Here is a 21,140-nt window from a genome sequence, read left to right on the forward strand (position 1 = left end):
CCGATGAAGACAAGTGTAAATCAATCTGGCCCCCCCAACTGTAAATTCCTGGCTCCGCCCCTGTCATTAGCAATTTATAGAAAGAGAGAGAGAGAGAGAGAGAGAGAGAGAGAGAGAGAGAGGGAGAGAGAGAGAAATTCTACTTGAAGAAAGAATTTTACAATTTTGGAGACATGAGGCATGGAGGGTATAAGGAGAGCTCATGGGTGCCAGGTCACCACACAAGCAATAATTAGCTATCATTCTTGCTTGGTAGTCTCCATGGAGTGTGATGCTAAATTGGCAAACAAACACCAAAAAGTGCATTTTTTTTGCTTGGGGACTGCTTAAGGCTCCCTTGCAATTGGCACCCAAACAAAGCCGAGGCTGCCTTATGTCACTTGTGATGTTGGGGCGGGAAGGTATTTGTTAGGTCCCTCTGAGTCTTACTGTCGGTCTCCCAGCAATTACTCTTCATATAATGCATGTTTTTTGGCCCATTTTGTTGGGAGATCCTAACTATTCATTTGTTGATTAAAGATCCTTGGGTGGAATGAAAATTCTGAAATTGCCAATGGGACATATCGAAAATTAAGGTGGCTGAAAAGTGGCGCCCGTACTATTTTCCAAATCATAAGACAATTTTGTCCTTGAGTCAAATAAAACGGAGCAAGACATCTCTTTCTTCCTTTTCATTCGGTTCTCATGTGTTTTTCATCTCTACAACTCGAGATAGGAGGAAGAGTAAGAAAAAAACAAAGACAAAGAAAATAAAGAAGTAAAAAGAAGAAGAGGAGGAAGCAGAAGGAGAGGAGGAAGAGGAAGGAGAAGAATTAAAAAAAGAGGAAGAAGAAGAAATAAAAACAGAGAGGATGAAGTCGTCGGAAAAAATGGAAGTCGTCGGAAAAAATGGAAAAAATAGAAGAAAAAAAAGAATCGATGCCAAAAATGGAAGTCAAAGTTGACGGAAAAATGAAAAAGATGAGGAAGAAGGGGGAAAAGAGAAGAATCCACAACGGAAAAATGAAAGTCAACGAAAATAATGGAAAAGAAGAAGAAGAATAGATGCCGAAAAAATGGATGGCGCCAGAAAAAATGAAAAAGAAGAAATCGGGGTTATCTCGGTCAAACTCAGAATTATATCAGTCTAACTCGGGCTTCTTCTGGTCTGACTAATGGTTATTCTGGTCTGACTAGGGATTATCCCGTTTTGACTTGGGGTCATCCCGGTCTGACTCGAGGATAACCCCAAGTCTTAGAAAGATAATCTCGAGTCAGACCAAAATAACCCCGAATCAGACTGGGATAACCCGAGTTCGGCATAGATAAGCGATGACCCCTAGTCTAACGAGATAGCCCCGAGTCAATCCGAGATAACTTCGAGTCTAGATAACCCCAAGTCGTACTGGATAACCCCGAGTCAGGCGGGATAACCAGAGTTAAACGAGATAATCCTGAATCTGACCGAGATAACCCCGAATTTTCTTCTTCTTTTCCATTTTTTCCGGAGCCTTTCATCTTTTTCGTCATCTATTCTTCCTTTTTCCCTTCTTCTTTTTCTTCTTCTTCTTTTCCATTTTTTCCAACGACTTCCAGTTTTTTTGGCATCGATTCTTCTTTTATTCCTTCTTCTTCCTCTTTTCCATTTTTTAGCCAACTTCCATTTTTTCCGGCGACTTCAATTTTCTCCCGCGTTGATTCTTCTTTTTTTTCCTTGTTCTTCCTCTTCTTTTCCATTGTTCCCAAGACTTCATCCTCCTTTTTCCTTCATCCTCTTCCTCTTTTTTCCTCTTCTTCCTCTTCCTCTTCTCCCTCTTCCTCCTCTTTTACTTCTTCCTCTTCTTCCTCTTTTTTCTTTTTTCTTCTCCTTCTGTCACCCCACCAACCGTGTACACAACTCAGGGAATGACAGCATCATACACCTGCAAGGTTAACCTCACAAGTATACAAGGCTGCAAAAACAATTGTCAGAACCATTCTATGCTGAAATAATTTCTAAAGCAATGATAAAGATCAAAACACAAATCAATGATGTCAAACTCTCATTCTCTCCATCTACCCAAAACAATAACCAACTGTAGTCTTTGTCAAATGTCCAAACAATACTCACTATCAAAATCTAAGCAAATAAATCCACTAGACGAACATTGAATATCCTAGAATTTTGCTCCCCCCTCGACGCCGCAAGGTTAAAAATTGTTAAACCACCGTCAGCCGAAGCCCAGTACACAATAATGAACTAATACAGTGTAGGTTAAGCATATACTCAGAGTATGATAATCGATAACAATGCGAAACAGGTCCAAGTGCTAAAGTTTCCATATATCTGAACGGTCAAATAGAGAACAAAGTCTGAAGTCTATATCTAAGCAAATGGGGATCACGAGGGCATATGCCGGAATTCTTTTAGGTCAAAAGTTGAAAGTACGAACATACAAAGGGTCAAATTTGAAGTTCTTACAGCACTTCCGATCATCGTCTTAGTCACATAATAATAATCATATAATACACCAAGTTGTATATCGCAGTTCTAATGACATGTTATTTTGCGGACTGTCCGCGATGTCTGACCTAGTTCCTGGTTAACATTTACATACATGTCGACAAGGCCAACATATATCCCCCATTGGCGGGATCTAAGTTCTTATGTTCACATGGCCAACACATTTTGGGACCCCATTGGCAGGGCTGTTCTAAGTTCATAAATCTAAGACTCAAGAAGTGTTCGCAATTCATAGGTTCACATGGATGTCAAAGGCTCAACACAGATATCCAATTTCTAAATTCAAAGATCATTTGAATCATAGACTGTTCCAAGTCAAAGATTCTACACGTGGTTCACAAGCGAGGACTCATATTTCGATTATAATCAATAGGGTCATATAAGACAATGACAATATTTGTAGGCACAAAGATTATATCATATAGTTAGGCACAAAGATTATATCATATAGTTCACAACGAATGAGGTCACAGGGAAGAGGCATGCTAAACTGGGTATAATCTCAGAACAGAATTTCACAAGGTTCGTAATGAAGATCAAACATATTCTTAAAGGAATTGAAGATCCAAAGTACATGGATAAATCAATACACTAAATTAGTACGTTATTACGTACCTCAAATATAAATTGTATGCTTTCCGGATTAGAATGTTATTCACCTATCAAAGCAAATCATTTTTATCACTAAGAAGTCTAAACAAGCGGCCCAAAAACAAAAATCCACATTCTGAAAATTCAAAACAAAATTGACAAATACCAATCGGTTCGGCCACCCTACCCCGATATTCGAGCGTCCGAACCTCGTTCGGAATACCTTTGGGCGCTCTAGAGCTGATCATGGGAAAGTTTGCAAAAATTGGAACTCTAGGGTTTTTGAGGTCCCTTTGGTTCGGGTGGATGACCCCCCATGTTCGGGCGTCATCCACCCCCCCAGCGCCCGCTCGACGAACCCAGAGGTAGGCACCGGTCACCGAACCGCCGCCGGTCCACAAGCCGACACCGATCCCCCGATAGGCATCACCCTCGAAGCCGACGTCGATCCCGCAGCAAACACGACACGAGCCGCCACCAGCGCCCCCGAAAAGGCGAGCCCCCCGAACAGCCACAGGGTCGCGAGCAACCGCCTACCATCATAGGAAAAATCAATATCATCGCAGGCGGACCCGCAGCTGGAGGGCCGACAACAGCCGGTCGGCGGGCATACGCGGAACGGGTATTCTCCATGGACATACCTTCCAAGAAGGCCCGAACAAATCCGCCCCATGAAAACCAGATCATCACTTTTTCCAACAAAGACCTCGACGGGCTACAAGTCCCGCATGACGATGCACTGGTCATCAGGCTAGTCGTCGCCAACTTCGACATAGGAAAAATCTTGGTGGACACAGGAAGCTCCGTCAATGTGCTACACCTCGGAACTTTCGAAGAAATGAAATTGAGCAGGGAAAGGCTGGGACCCGCGGAATACTCCATCTACGGTTTCTCCGGGGCTTCCGTACGGGTAGACGGCAAGATCGACTTGCCCGTGACTTTCGGGGCGTACCCCTTGCAGAAAACCATCCTGACCACCTTCCTGGTCGTAGACATACCGTTCACCTACAGCGCCATCATTGGGCGCCCTGCTCTCAGAGACTTGGGAGCCGTAGTCTCCACCCCCCATCTCAAGATGAAATTCCCCACTCCGGACGGAGTAGGAGAGGTCAAGGGACAGCAAATGATAGCACGCCAGTGCTACGCAGCAAGCCTAAGAGGAACCAACGCCCCAGCCGAAAACTTCACAATCGGTAGTGAAGACCCTCGGCAGCGGGCTCACGCAATCAGAGGAGAGCCCGCCGAGGAGCTAGACTCCATCTCCCTGACCCAAGATCAGCCGGAGAGACAAGTCCGGGTAAGTTCCATGTTAACAGGCCCTCTGCGAGACCGGATGATCAACTTCCTCAGAATAAACAAAGACATGTTCGCATGGTCCGCCAAGGAGATGCCTAGGATACCCAAGGAAATGGCCGTCCACAAGTTGAATGTGAACCCCGCCCTTAAACCCGTCCGGCAGAAAAAGAGGAACTTCGCAGTAGAGCGCCAAACTCACATAAAGGCCGAAGTGGAAAAACTGCTACAAGCCGGATTCGTCAGGGAAATCCGGTATCCCGAGTGGCTGTCAAACGTCGTGATGGTCAAGAAAGCTAGCGGAGGGTGGCGGGCCTGCATAGACTTCACCGACCTCAACCGGGCCTGCCCAAAAGACCCCTATCCCCTTCCGCGCATAGACCAACTCATCGACGCCACCTCCGAACACGAACTCCTCACCTTCTTAGACGCATTCTCAGGTTACAATCATATCAAAATGCACGAGCCAGACATCCCGAAAACAGCGTTTATCACCGACCAGGGCGTCTACTGCTACACTGTCATGCCCTTCGGGTTAAAAAACGCAGGTGCCACCTACCAGCGGCTCGTGAATAAGCTATTCCAAACACAGATTGGAAGGAACGTGGAGGTATATGTCAACGATATGCTGGTAAAAAGCCTGGAAGCCGCCAGACACATCTCCGACCTTCAGGAAACTTTCGACACCCTATGACGAGCTCGAATGAAGCTGAACCCCGCGAAATGCACCTTTGGGGTAACTTCCGGAAAGTTCTTGGGGTTCATGGTCAGCCAAAGAGGGATCGAGGCCAACCCAGAAAAAATCCAGGCCATCCTAGACATGGAACCCCCGACGGCAGCAGTAGAAGTACAGAGGCTCGCAGGGCGAATCACGGCCCTCGGCCGATTCATGCCCAAATCAGCAGAGAAGTGCCAACCCTTCTTCAAACAATTAAAAAACATACAGGAATTCGAATGGACCCCGGCCTGCCAAGAGGCCTTCGACTCTCTGAAGCAATACCTCCAGACACCGCCCGTACTCGCAAAACCCGAGCCGGGGGAAGAGCTATTTTTATATCTGGCCGTCAGCCCCACGGCAGTAAGCGCGGTATTGGCTAAACAAAGCGACAAAAAGGAACGCCCTGTGTACTACGTGAACAAGACTCTCCACGGTGCGGAAATCCGATATTCGAATATAGAAAAATTCGCCCTCGCAGTCGTCAGTGCCGCTCGAAAGCTCCGCCCCTACTTCCAGGCCCACCCCATAGTCCTGCTAACCGATCAGCCCCTCAGGAAGATTCTCCAGAAACCAGAGACCTCGAGTTCGACATACAAGTCCGCCCAAGGCCGGCTATCAAATCTCAAGCCCTCGCTGACTTCATAGTGGAATTCACGGCCCCGGCCGAAGAGCCAGCGATAATGGAGAGCAGCGAGGGCCTCACTGCGCACAAGGTTTGCGACGACGGGATGCAAGATCCCTCGGCACAGAACAGCGAAACCCCTTGGATCCTGCACGTTGATGGCTCCTCCGGCAATAAAGGACACGGAGCAGGAGTGGTCCTCCACGGCCCGGAAGAGTTCACACTGGAATATGCCCTCAGGTTGGATTTCAAAGCCTCCAATAACGAGGCCGAATACGAAGCCTTCTAGCAGGACTAAGTCTAGCCGCGGAGCTCGGCGCAGACAAGTTGAAAGTTTATAGCGACTCACAGCTCGTCGTTAACCAGGTAAACGGAACATACGAAGCCAAGGGCTCCAGAATGAAAAGATACCTCCACAAGGTAAAGGAAAAACTGCAGGGGATGGGAGAGGTAGAGGTCCTCCAGGTGCCGCGAGACATGAACAACCGAGCGGATGCATTATCAAGAATGGCCGCCGAAGAAACCCATGACTTCGGCACCGTACTCACAGAAATCCTGCCCCACCCCAGCATCGACGAGATGCAAGTTCTGGAGATTCCACCGGGGCCAAACTGGATGGACCCCATCATACAATACCTAAAAAACGGTATACTACCCGCAGATAAGCTGGAAGCCCGGCGCCTAACCGCAAGAGCTGCCCATTACGTGGTCCACGGACACAGGCTCTACAAACGGTCATACACATGACCGTACCTCCGGTGCCTGGTGCCCTCCGAATCAGACTACGCGCTACGAGAAGTACATGAAGGGATCTGCGGAGATCATGGAGGTGGCAGGACCCTAGCCCAGAAAATCGTAAGGCACGGCTACTTCTGGCCCACGGTCCTTAGGGACTCCAAGGAATTCGTCAAAAAATGCAGCCCATGCCAAAGGTACGCAACCACCCCCCACCAACCGGCTACACCGTACACCGCGATAGTAGGACCCCTGCCTTTCGCCATGTGGGGCATGGATCTACTCGGACCATTCCCCAAGGCCCCCGGGGGGCATACGATGTTATACGTCGCCATCGACTACTTCACCAAATGGGTTGAGGTCAAAGCCGTGGTCAAACCCAATTCCAAAGTGACGGAGAAGTTCTTCTATCACGACGTCGTTTGCCGTTTCGGCATTCCAAAGACCCTTGTAACAGACAACGGTCCCCAGTTCGCAAGCGCCGAATTTAGCAGATTCTGCGATAGCCTAAGCATCGAACACCGTTTCGCCTCCGTAGCACACCCGTAGGCCAACGGGCAGGTCGAGGTAACCAACAGGATTCTGCTACAAAGTCTCAAGAAGAGATTGGGAGAAGCCGGAAAAAACTGGCTGGACGCACTCCCTAGCGTCCTCTGGGCCTATCGAACAACACCACGGACCGCAACTGGGGAGTCCCCTTTTAGCTTGACCTTTGGGACCGAAGCGGTCATTCGGCTAGAAATTGGCCTCCCCAGCTTCCGCACCGCGAATTACGATGAGCAGGGAAATTCCGAACTCCTCCGGAACAACCTCGATCTCGTGCTCGAGAAAAGATAGCAAGCCCTCCTCCGAACCGCCTCCTACCAACAAAAGGTGCCACGATACTACAATGCCCGGGTAAAAAAGCGTTCGGTAAAGCCCGGAGATCTGGTGCTACGGCGTGCAGAGGTATCAGACCCCCGCAACACGGGTAAGCTCGCACCCAAATGGGAAGGACCATACAAAGTCGTTCGAGCACTTCGACCCGGGGCCTACCAACTAGAACGCCTCGATGGGACCCCGATCCCTCGCAGTTGGAGCATGGACAACCTCCAAAAGTTCTATCAGTAAAACGACAGGGTAAGTTCCGTGCTCTTCTTTTAAAATATGACGAGTGTTTTGGTTTCCTTTTTGTGTTCTAGAAGCAAAGATGTATTCTTGTCTACAAATTAATGGAAAAGCACTTCTACAAAAGCAGCGTACATCTCCACTTTCCGGCCCACGATAAGTGAGGGACCCGAAAGAAAACAGGGAGTGAGACAGAGGTAACATCGGGGCCGATCCCCCCGAGAATACCCTAAAACGCTCCCCATGAAAAAAAAGACCTCCCCCTTTAAGAGCAGGCGGGACCCATTAACCCCGAACTGATCATTCGAGGGGAAGATAGTCCTCCCATAAACAGACGCCCTACGGGGCGCACTAAGAATACTCTCACCAACACAATTCGCAAAGGCCTGAGGACCTCGAAAACCTCGCGGCACATCGTGTATATGCAGAGATATCAATACGGTTACACAACAAACAACAAAAAATAGGTAGTTCAAAAGTTATTACAAACCAAATAACCAGGAATATTGAAAAAGAGAGCAAGCCCCCGAGGCATTCACAACATCACGGGGCCCCCCTCGGAAATCTCGGCAACTACGCGATCCACCGGGGCGGCCACCTCCTCTCCTACCGGCTCCACCACTTCCGCCGGTGCCGGCAAAGGATCAACCTCAGACTCATGCATCAGTTTATCAAGAGGGAAGGAGGGATCGACCTCTTGAACGCGCCGCCGGCATTCAGCAAACGCATCAATCTCAATATCCACGCTGAACGCAGCCGCAGCCTTAAAAAACTCCGCAGAGTCGCGCCATTCCTCCCGTGCCTTCACCAATTCCCGGGCATGAGTTCGCCGAGCCAGCGCCAATTTGTCCGACGCACGGCTCCTCCCCTCCACAGTTACCCGGAGATCTTCCCGGAGTTGAGCAACAGTGTCATCAAAGGTCGCTCTCTCCGCCCGGGCTCTGTCCAATTCCTCGCGTAACTGTCGGTTTAACTCCCCCGCAGCACTTATCTCAGCCTCATCCTCAAGAAGGCACTGCACCATCCTCCTGGCATAACTTTGGGACTGCAAAAGGCAAGTTATCAGAAAACTTCCAACATGCAATCTCGAAAACAGCGAGGAGAGAAAAACACCATCAGAATACTTACGCAGGAAGTTGATTGAAAATACTGAGCCCCCAGGGCCCTACGATCGTAGCCTTTCAGCTCAGCCTCGTCACAAGGAAGGGCAGTTGTCACACCTAGCTCCACCCCAACCCGGGGATTCGCAAGAACGCTGTCCTCAACACCAATCCTCCAGCCAGTTTTAAACAGTTCCCCTCGCATCTGGAAACTCTGCGGGGGAAGCTCCGCCCGCTCCAGGAGAAGCTTGGTCATTACCGCCCCTTCCATCCGACTTGGCACGTCCTCCGTAAAGATTGAAGGACGCGCCACGCGGCTGGCGACCCTCCTGGCAGGATGCTCAGACCCCGGGGGTGAGGAACTAACCGGCTCTTTTTCTCCAACCGCTCGACCAGAGGGGCTGGAAGGCATAGATGTTGCGAGCCTCGCTTGCGACCAACCCAGCCTGGCCGCGGCCATAAAGTCAGAAGGAATTTTCTTCCGGCTCGACAAGCCCGTTGTCACCGCCGCAACCTCCTTCCCCTTACCAACGTCACCAGAAGAAGACATCTCTCCTGCCGCAAACAAAAGAATAACAATTGCTCAAAACAAAGGAAAACCAAAAAGAAAAGAAAAAAAAAAGAGAGAGGAAGAGGGGAGGGGCTCACCACGATAGCTGGCTGAACTCTCCCCCGTTCCTCGCCCGTACAACGGACCCTCCTCTCCACAGCTCCCACCAAGCCAAACCTCTTCAGGCTCCTCTCCCATCTAAACTCGGAGACGTCAATAGCCTCCCCAGAAGCGAGCTTCCCCAAGTCAAACTTGCTATAGTCAGACTCGTCGGGAAGGGACTTCCTCCGCCACTCAACAGAGCGCCTCCAAGAACGAGGAAAATCCCAGCCAGCGTCCGATGGAGGGGTAACAAACACATACTCCTCCTTCCACTTCTTGATGGACGAAGGCAAGTTCGCTGCAATCTTCACCTGAGGACGCTGGGTCAGATAAAGCCAGCTGTCCTCCCCCTTCACCAACGGACTAAGAGCCACGCAGGCCCGGAGCAACGGAAGGGTGGGCTGAACCTTATGAAGCCCCGCCTTGGCCACAAAGGCCAGGAGTGTGCGCCAACTATTAGGCGCCAGTTGGGAAGGAGCCACCTGGTAGACCTCGAGGGCCTCTATTATAATATCCAAGAGCGGAAACCTAACCCCCGCCCGGAAAGCTTCCACGTAGAAAGCTACCTCTTCCTCCGTGGTACCCCCGCACACCCCTTCTACAAAGGAGGGGACTCTAATCCCATAATCGTCAGGGATATGGAACTCCCTCTTAATTTTCTTTGCCGCCCCTTTTTCCAAAGTATTCCTGAAACACGCCACCCGGCCGGGACGAATAACGGCGCCGGGCCGAATGTCCCCAATCTCTGCCCCACGAGCATAAGAAACTCGAGCCGGAGATTCCGAAGTAGCGGCTCCCACCGACGACCCGGAGGTCCCGGAACTATCCCTCAACTCCGTCGGCTGTCGCACATCCTCAGCGACGCCGCTCCCACCCTCTACAGACAACCGCCTCCTCTTTCTCACCGGAGCCCTCTCCACCACCTCTACCGACGCGGAAGAGGGGCTCTGAGGCACAGTCGCAACAGACATCTTAAGCTATGAAACAAAGACACAGAACTCACCGAGCGAAGCGTGGACGACAAACAACACGTAGAAGAATCGCCGCGGAGAAAAATCCGTTCTAATCGAGGAAGACGAAGGAATAAAGTAAAAATGAAATCCCCAAAAAGGCTTTAAAAAGGGCTAGGGTTTTGACACCTGTCGTTCGAACTCCCGCCCTTTCTAAGTCGATGGGACGCGCACGCGTGGCGCCGATTGAGAAACCCAAGGCAACCGCCATACGGAAAGGACGTCTCTACCCCTACCCACGACATAACTTCCCCAGCAAGCCATCCACACACCCCCACCGGATGGACAAAACTGCGGGCTCGGACCCCGTCACAAGGGCCCAACATACCCTTCCACAAGATGAAAAAAGGTACCCACACACCTCCACCAGATGGACACAACTGCGTTCGTAAAGAAAGGGCTCGGACCCCGTCACAAGGGCCCGACATACCCTTCCACAAGATGAAAAAAGGTATAACTAGATATCCCATACAAAATACCACCGGGCCAAAAATGACGAACACAGCGGCAAGGGCTCAGAAATGCGTAAGAAAGCAAGCATGTAAAAGAAAAGCGAACACGAAAGGAGAAAACACACATCAGAAACAGGAAAAAGAAAGGCGCCATTCATAAACCACTTCCTCCTGGCCCAAAGGCCTACAAAAAGGGAAGTGAGGACAATAGGCACGTAGGCCCGAAGCCCCCAAGATCCCTAAGACAAAAAGATAAAAAAGGAGAAAGCGCAAAGACAAGAGGCTTCCTCCAAACATCCCGAACTCCCACCGCAATCAGCTCAGAGGGACTGGCCGCTGAAAGAGTTCTCCGCATCAGAAATCTCCCTATCACTCTGTTCCCCGTCCGAAGAGCTTCCCCAACGCCGATTCCCAGCCAAACGGGCCTGGTCATTTAACCAACGCACCCGGTTCCTCAGCAGATCGTTCTCCGCTCGCAAAGCAGCGATCTCCCGATCCATGTCCCTCATCCGGCTAAAAACCTCCATTCCCCTACGATGGACGCACGAAAAGAAGGAACGGTTGCGGTGAATAAACGCTTCATGAGACTCCCTCTCGTGCAGGGAAGGAGGATGATCCACGTCCCCCTCCGGAACCCCTCGCTGAGGCCCCAACCCGCCAGAATTTGCCTCGGGGTTATTCGGACGACTCCCGTCACGATCAGACCTGCGATCGCCGCCCACAAAAGGACCCTGGAAAGGCGACGACATCTCGGACAAAGCCTAAAGAAAGGCCGGAAGATATCAAAGAGGCGAACAAGAGACAAAGGGCGATATTCCTGACTTCAGGAAAGCTCACCCCTTTATAGAACCCTTATAGGACACCCGGTGTGGAGAAATGAAGCACTTACTACCCGCGTGTCCGTTTCCCACTGAACAACCAAGCAGCGCCTCGGGAAGGAGCTGCCGGACAGAGCAGAATATCCGCTCGCACCCCAATGCTCCCATAAACGCCTTCACCACATTATCCTTTAACTATGCCAACGGGCCCGCTCCCCGAGGCCAATCCATGAACTAAAGGTCGCATCACGATAACATGCAAAGACGGCGTTATCACCGGAGCACGCCACGTGGCGCCCCCAGATCTACATAAAGCCTAACCTTCATAAAGGGAGTAGAGGGTAAAGGGCTAAATCACACGAATTCGACACGCCTCGCTATCCCGACCCCACGCAGGTTCGGGCCCGGAAAGGTCGGAAAGGTCGCTAACCTTCATAAAAAAAAAAAAATAGAGATAGCGCCTGGAAAGGTCGGAGCACCGCAAATTCTTGCAAATACAGAGATTCTCCATCACAAGCCAACAATAACATTAAGAGATATGGCCCAAATACACATAAGCTACCCATTAACATCCTCCTGGCCCATAGGCCTACAAAATAAAGAGAAACCAAAAAACAGCACAGGGCACGCAGGCCTCAGAGATCCCCGCCAGAGAAGGATAGACACCCACAAAAACATAGAAAGCCAAAGCTTATTCGGAGAACGACTCCTCCCCAGAAGAGCTCCCCTCCTCCTCCCAAGAGGTCTCCAGTGAGGGGTCCACCTCATATTCCAACAGCTGCTCGTTGAGAAGATGAACTTTCTTCTGAAGAACCTCGTTTTCCCGCTTCAAGTCCTCGATCTCCCGACCCATCTTCGAAACACGCCCACGCAGTTCCGTTCCCTGACGATAGATTCGAGAGAAAAACGACCACTCTCGGGCAACGCGGGACCTGGACAATCTGTCCTTCTTAGGCAGGGAAGAAAGGCGAAGGGGGGGAAGCCGGACGAAGCGCCCGGCCCCCCCTTAGCCTTCTTCCGACGAGCCACGAGATCCTCCCCCGGATCGGAGGACAAGTCAGGGTCGCTCGACGACTCCTGGAGGAAGCAGGTCTTGCCCCTAACCCGTGAAGAAGAGCCAGACATGTTACCGGAAAATATACAAAAAAAACCCTACCGCAAAGGAAAGAAGTAGATCGACTAAGAGCCACAAAAAGACACCAGGGTAATTCCCCTCTTTTAAACTCGGAAAATAAATCCTGGTGCCTCGGGACAACGTAGTCTCCCTAACAACGCTGCCGCTCCCCAAGGACAGCCGCCAGATAAAACGGCATGTCTCCTCGCACTCCGGAGCCCTCGTAAATATCCTCATCGTGACTTACCTCGAACATAACATTACTCCCTTGGCCCATTCAATGGACCAAAGGAGTAAGGGGGAGTTATGATGGGGCACAAATACGGCTGCACGAGCAAGATATCGCCACGTGTCATCCATGCACGAGCAGAGACCAACCACCATGAAGAAGGGCGTTGGAAAAGGGCAAAGACCACACATTCATGCCACGTGTCGCCCTCTCACCACCCAAGCCTCATCATCACAAAGTAGGGAAGGAAATGGCCGCCAAAGCCACGCGCTCCGGCGAGGCAGAGGGACGGCCCAATCCTGCAAAGGAAGTTTTTCCCTCCATAATGATGAAAATGGCACTCTCACCACCCAGGCCTCATCATCACAAATTAGGGAAGGAAAGGGCCGCCAAAGCCACGCGCGCCGGCGAGGCAGAGGGACGGTCCAATCCTGCAAATGAAGTTTTTCCCTCCATAATGATGAAAAGGGCCGTACCCCCCCCCCCCCTTTAAAAGGGGAGGGAAAGGAAGAAGAGAGGACCTTCTTTTTCTTGGCCTTGAGACCCCAGAAAGCCAGAAATTCACCCATCCTCCACCCCGCAATACCGGAAAAAGAGGCGAGGCAACAACAGAGGAGGCCAGGAATCCCATCCTGCCCTCCCTGCTAGTCCCCTCCGACTCACTCATTCATGCACCCAGAAATGTCCTCGCGCACCGGCCCTGGTAATCCTGGTCAAAACTCCCTCCCTCTCTAGCTGTTCTTTATATTGACTGGTCGAAGGATCTGACTTGGGTGTCGAAGTGGTCGTCCGGGACCCACCCCGGACCCCCTGACCCCCTTTTGTTTGTGATTGCAGACCCCGCGGAGTCCCTCTACCGACCGCGCGATCGCAGACCCGGATCCAGACGCCACCACCTAGGGAATTCATCTTTAGAATTGTTCATCACCCACTGCCACGACCATGAACACCCTTTTGAAATGGGAACAGTTATGTTATTAGAAAGATCTGAAATCGCCATATTTTGTAGCCACTACTATTACTACAAGTCTACAACCAACATGGAATGGCTGTGCTAGAGTTAGCCCCTTTATATAGAAAATGGGTACTGATTTGACAAAAGGAAAGACATGTTAAATGGTACGAGGGAAAATAGCCCACGGACTTGTGAACTCGAGGGATAAGGCAAGTACAACAACAACTCATTCAAAAGCTCAAAAATTAAAAGGGAATTGCTAGCGTCCATCGCAAAAGGCTTTTCCCGGCTAGTCTATCGCAATTCAGACCAGCCACCTCGTGAATGGAGACAACAACTTTTGTTTCCATTCACGAGGTGGCAGCCGCGAAAAGCCTTTTGGGATGGAGCTTAGCAAGTCCCAAATTAAAAACGTGTAGACAAGATCATAGCTGACAACATCTAAATAGACAACTCACCTAAGTTCATTAGGATCTATTATCGAGATGGGACCCATAAAAGTTGAAAATGGGTACATGCGCGCATTTCATGCCTTAGCAATTACTCGGCCCCACTAAAGGTATCGAGAGGGAGAAAGGTGTTGTTGGGTTGAATGGCACATAGTACATGCACGCATTTCATGCCTTTGCAAGTTGCAGCTGCCCACGTTGCTTGCAGAAATTACGTTCACATTGTTGAGGGGAATGATATGGTGACCAAGAGTAGCCAGAGCCCGCCAATGAGAATGAGCCATCTCTGCAAATTAATTTACTAATAAAATATTCTTTTCTTTGTGGCGCCAGAGTAGTGACTGATGGGAGAGCCCGCCAATAAAATCGTGCCATGTGTCATCCTTCTTTTCAATTGGCATATAGTACATACTCGCATTTCATGCCTTTGCAACTGCTCACGTTGCCTGCAGAAATCACGTTCACATCGTTGAGGGCAATGATATGGTGACCAAGAGTAGCTAGGTTAAGCATGCACTCAAAGAATGATAATCGATAACAATGCGAAACAGGTCCAAGTGCTAAAGTTTCCATATATCTGAACGGTCAAATAGAGAACAAAGTCTGAAGTCTATATCTAAGCAAATGGGGATCACGAGGGCATATGCCGGAATTCTTTTAGGTCAAAAGTTCAAATTATGAACATACAAAGGGTCAAATTTGAAGTTCTTACAGCACTTCCGATCATCGTCTTAGTCACATAATAATATTCATATAATACACCACGTTGCATATCGCAGCTCTAATGTCATGTTATTTTGCCGACTGTCCGCGATATCTGACCTAGTTCCTGGTTAACATTTACATACATGTCGACAAGGCCAACATATATCTCCTATTGGCGGGATCTAAGTTCTTATGTTCACAAGGCCAACACATTTTGGGACCCCATTGGCAGGGCTGTTCTAAGTTCATAAATCTAAGACTCAAGAACTGTTCGCAATTCATAGGTTCACATGGATGTCAAAGGCTCAACACAGATATCCAATTTCTAAATTCAAAGATCATTTGAATCATAGACTGTTCCAAGTCAAAGATTCTACACATGGTTCACAAGCGAGGACTCATATTTCGATTATAATCAATAGGGTCATATAAGACAATGACAATATTTGTAGGCACAAAGATTATATCATATAGTTCACAACGAATGAGGTCACAGGGAAGAGGCATGCTAAACCGGGTATAATCTCAGAACAGAATTTCACAAGGTTCGTAAGGAAGATCAAACATATTCTTAAAGGAATTGAAGATCCAAAGTACATGGATAAATCAATACACTAAATTAGTACGTTATTAAGTACCTCAAATATAAATTGTATGCTTTCCGGATTAGAATGTTATTCACCTATCAAAGCAAATCATTTTTATCACTAAGAAGTCTAAACAAGCGGCCCAAAAACAAAAATCCACATTCTGAAAATTCAAAACAAAATTGACAAATACCAATCGGTTCGGCCACCTGACCCCGATATTCAAGCGTCTGAACCTCGTTCAGAATACCTTCGGGCGCCCTAGAGCCGATCGTGGGAAAGTTTGCAAAAATTGGAACTCTAGGGTTTCTGAGGTCCCTTTGGTTCAGGTGGATGACCCCCCATGTTCGGGCGTCCGAAACTCCCTTCGGTCATTCGAGCACTGGCATTCGGGCGTCCGAACCCTGAATTTGGGTTCATCCCTACAAAAGTAAACATTTTCAATGCTTGAAAAATTAGATGCAATAATAATGCATATAAGCAAATTAATAGCTGAAATCAATGAAACAAATTGGTTAAAACTAATTAATTAGCAATGGTTTCAATCTGCATTTAAGAAAAATTGTTTACCAAAGTGATTATTAGAGTAAATCCATAAAATGCAACCATTTTCTTATTAGGAGGCTTACAAAATCTTCTGGGCAACCAATTCTTGTCAAAATTGTTTACAATTTTTTTAATGAATTTTCAAAAGTTTCTTAATTACATTTTTTCTATATACTCGTTAAGCGTATTATGGTATTATTTTGATGTGGTGCTCGTGTTGGAGTTCATTGCGCGTGAATCGGCCTTTTTCTTTTTTAGGAAGGTTGAGCTTAAAAGGCAATATTTCTTCTTCATCAAAACATGTTTGATTTTTGTACCACCGACGGAGCTTACTTTCCTTTCCAAAGTTAGTCCCACATCGGATAATAAGAAAATCATAAACCTCCCAAAAACCTATATAAGGCATAGATTAGAGAAGTTTAAAGACAGAAGACACTAGGAAGACTGAATAGGGCATTGAGACTGAATTAAGGTCCAACCTAGTTCGATTAAAAAAACCTTGTGCAAAAATCCGTTTCTTTTTGGACGAATCAACAAAGTAATTCCACAATAATGGGTGAACCCGGAATCACACTCTTCTCGAAGCACCATTTGTCTCAATTAATGGCTGATAGCCTGATATATTCATCTCACCGAGAAACCATTTTTAATTCCATTCATGGAATGGGCTGATTTTAGGGGTTATAAGAAAGCCACATCTGTGAGGGTGTCTCTGGACAACCATTCTTGTTCACCCATTCTTTCAAGATTCTACTTTTAATGATAAAAACTCCCTTACTTTAGTTTTATATATTTGAAACCCTAATTTTGATATTTACAAGCAAGAAAGAGTGCATGCACATAGCCATTTCGATTTAAAAAATCGCATTTATAATGTATTTAATAGTTAAAGGAAACTTTCCATTTATATGGTCTTGGATATGCGCAAGGAATCCCAAATTTTCTCATTATATGTAGAGGAGTGCCAGCAAGACTCATAATATAAGACGTGGCAGTCCAAGTGTCCGAGACCATCATCCTCGGGAGACTTCCTCAAGGTCTTTTCCTTCTATTTATGCTATTTATGGTATATATATATATAAAGGGAAATGATATCAGCACAACCATATTTTGATATTTTCACAAACCATCTCGTCTTTTACATTTCCCAAAAAGCTCTCATGAGCCAATTAAACAAGAAAAGACAGCTAGGTTTGTGAAAATATCAAAATATGGTTGTGCTGATAACATTTCTCTATATAAATACTGGTAATTTTTTAAGAGAAACTATACAGTGCCCGCATGTGTATTTCCATAGAAATGGAAGCATAGAGAAGTTATAATGAGGCCCTCCTATTTCGATGATCTAAACGATCCATTTTTTTGTCCCATCATAGATAGGTCATGCCTCAAAACTCTTCTTGATAGGATGACCCTAATTGTTAGAGTATGAGATCTCACCGGTAGGTTAGAGTGGGCAACTATGGTTAATTTGATTAGGTAGAAAAAATCCCATCTTCCAAGATTTGATTTTGATTGATTGGGGTACTTCGGGTGTGCAACCCAATAGCAATTTGCCTGCAATTTTTCGTTAAACTATAAGTAGCCTTCCTAGACTTCAGTTTGCCGAAAAAATACACCCCCAAACTCAATTGGGTTTCATATCAAAACTCGTCATAAGCTTTAGATTAAATTTGCTACACACCCAACTTCTAAAATGCCTTGCTTTTGTAGTTTTCAAAACATGAAAAGCAGATCAAGCTAAATTAATCAGCAATGGATCTTTCCAAAACATAAGTTTAGAATTTTCATTTCCAAATAACAGTCTAGCAACCGAATGTGAGACTTCAAATGTTTGTTAAGGTAAAGCCTCCTTTCCGAGTGAAAGAACTTGTTATGCCCAAAATCGGTAACAGATAAGGCAGTGACAAAGGAGCTGATCTGGCGGGTCCAATTTGCTGACTTATTAGAGAATCGAGTCCTGCACAACACACGAAATAGGAGGGTATTGAATGGGATCTTGTTAAACACTTCAACTAAGCCGGTTTAAGGGGACTAGGATTCAGCTCTGTTTCGCCTATGAGTTTCACAGGTTTCCCTTGCCAAGTGAATTCCATTGTGGATAGTTTGTAATCAGTCAAAATGGGTCCCAATTCAGCTAACCATTGAATATCGAGAACAATATCTGCCCCTTTTATTGACAAAATGAATAAATCCAAGGACAAAACCTGTGTCCGTAGTGAAAGTTTAACATTTTGACATTTTGTTTTGTGCAAAGTAAGGATTTGCCATTGCCAATCAGGACTTTAAAAGGTGTAATAGAGACGACAACCCATTTGAGAGAGGTAGCTATCATTTATTTAACAAAGTTGTGGGTAGACCCACTATCAATCAGAACATTAACAGCAATGGAAGAACTGATTCCTGTTAATCGAATTGTACTTGGATTCAATTGCTCAACCATCACATTGAAACTTATTTCTGCTGGGGAATCAGCCAATCAGGTGTAATGGTATTATTTGGTCCCTCAGGCAAGTCAATTTAGCAGGTTTCAGGAAAAAGTTCTAGTTTTAAATCATTCATGGCCGTTAGATGATACAAGCGACATCTACAATCATGGCCTGGAATGTATTTCTCATCACAGAAATAAAGACCTTTTTCTTGTTTGAGTTTCATTTCTTCCTAAGTGAGCTATCGCGTACGAATTGGGATTTGTTTACTATGAGGTGCGGGAAGCACTTTAACAAGATTAGAAGGTGGATTCAGAAGTAAACCATGGCCTCCTGTAGGTTTAACCCATCTGTAGACACTCCATTTTGACCGTACCCTAAACCTCCCATGTTTGAGCAAAACCTAACCAAACCAATGTTTTAAAACTCCAAATTTCACCCCAAGGTAGGTTAGGGTCCCATTAAGGTCCCTATGAAATTTCATCCAAATCGGAGTGCATCTGACTAATAAACGGACCGAGATTGTGTCGCAGTGTAAGCAGAAAAGGGGGGTGCATTATCCTGGAGATGGCCAAATCAGATCTGAATAAGACTCGAAGATTCGTGCGCTTATCAAATCCGCGCGCTCATCATAAATCCATGCGCTTCATCAAAATAGTGTGTCAATATCAATTTCAAAATTTCTATATATATGCTAAATTCGAGATAAAAAAAGAAAAGAAATCGAAGATTTCCCCTAATTTTCGGAGAGAAAGAGAGAGTTTCCTAAAAATCACTAACCCTAACCCTTCGTACTAATCTCCGACCATATTCCTGTCATAATTCCGGTAAAGGCTTCGGCCAATCTGTTCTTCTCAAATATTTCTCCGTTCTTTATCCTAGTAATTAATTTCTCTGCTAGAATCCAAGATTTGTCTTTTGAAACCCTAGTAAATCTCGTTCAAACTCTAAACAAATCATAATTCCTTTGCTCTTCTTCTCCAATCTTCTCTACAAGTTGATTCTTTTGATGATTAAATGTTTGATTTAATCATTCTATCTTGTTTTCCTCATCTGTAAACCCTAAATTCATGTCTCTAAGCCCTAGATCCGAATTCACAAGTGAAAGATCATAGATCTTAGGTTTAGCTTTAGCGATTTTATAGATCTAGAGAATAAGAATAGTTTTGTGATGTTAGTAAGCCATGGAGTAAAAGGAAGAGCTCCAATTCCAATCTAAGCTTTTGTCACTGGTAAGATCATAGATCCTCATTGTTGCTAAGAAGTGGATCAAGGATCAAAGAAGAGAAGTAAAAAAAAAAAAAAACAAGGCAAATTTTAAAAAGAGAGAAGCTCTCGTTTTCTAGAAAAAGCGATTCAAGGAGCTTGCGGGGAGAGGAAGGAGTAAACGAAGGTATTCAGAAAGAAAATTTCAGATCTTAGGTGTGTACATTTTTCACAAATTTAGTTATTTTCCCTCAAAGCACATTTATCTTTAATTATCTATGGTTATGCTAATTATTGACAATATTTGGATATTAACATGCTTGGATTAGATTGTTTCTATATTGCTCTTCATAATTTAAGCTAATATAAGCTAATATGTTTAGACTTTAATCATTATTGTTAAAATCTGAAATTATGTATGAATCTGGAGCAGATATGCGGATTGAGATTTCTTAAAATTCCTTATTCATAATTTGAATTAGTGCAAGAATATTTATCCCCTGCTATTTGCGTGATTTTTTTTATTTGTATTTTTAGAAACATTCATTGCTAGTATGTCTTATCATATTCTATAATGGATAGACATTTCCTCATAGCAATTCTTGTCCAGTAGTACTCTATTTGAAGACACAGATGTTGCTACATTTTGGGAAAAAGAGGAATTAGATAATGTAATACACATACATGTCTCTTTCTTCCTCACTGACCTGAGATTTGGACAAGCTAAATCTTCTTTCTTGTGCTTTCTATTTACTTTAAGATGATGTTTCTTATTTGTTCATTTAAAATATAGAGTAAACAGGGGCAACAAAGTAGGCATGTGCAGAGGTGTCCAAGGCAACTTGAAATTTTGTTAATGAAGTTCATTTTTTATTAATGTGTGAAGAAAGTGTTTGTGATCTTAATCACTACCATTATCATCAATTACATCTGATCTTATTTTCCAAACTTCACTTTACTCCATTAGCAGTCCTAATCCATATGATTTGTTAACGTAGTGTATTTGTGGTATAAAAATAGTGTTAACTGAACCATTGTTCATTTAGTTCATGAAATTTCAGTTTAAATTTTTTGTGTTGCATATAGTTGTTTTCGAACAGTAAAGGCATTTAAAAGATAGTAGAGAAATAATTTTGTTCAAAGGAGCTGTCCAAGTTGGTGATTGGGTATTGACATCTAATTTTAGTTTTTGTTTAGTTATCAAATAACCATTGTTACCATTGTGGAGAATGCTTATCAATTAAAGCCGGAAATTACTAGGTAGACAATGGGAGGCTTGGTGAAATGCATATGATTAGATATTGCATGTTTGATGTTTGATAGAATGTGCACAAGAGATT

Source organism: Tasmannia lanceolata, unplaced genomic scaffold (genome assembly GCF_043159265.1).
Source record: "Tasmannia lanceolata isolate RefF3 unplaced genomic scaffold, GAP_Taslan_0.1 ptg000019l, whole genome shotgun sequence".
Taxonomy (NCBI): domain Eukaryota; kingdom Viridiplantae; phylum Streptophyta; class Magnoliopsida; order Canellales; family Winteraceae; genus Tasmannia; species Tasmannia lanceolata.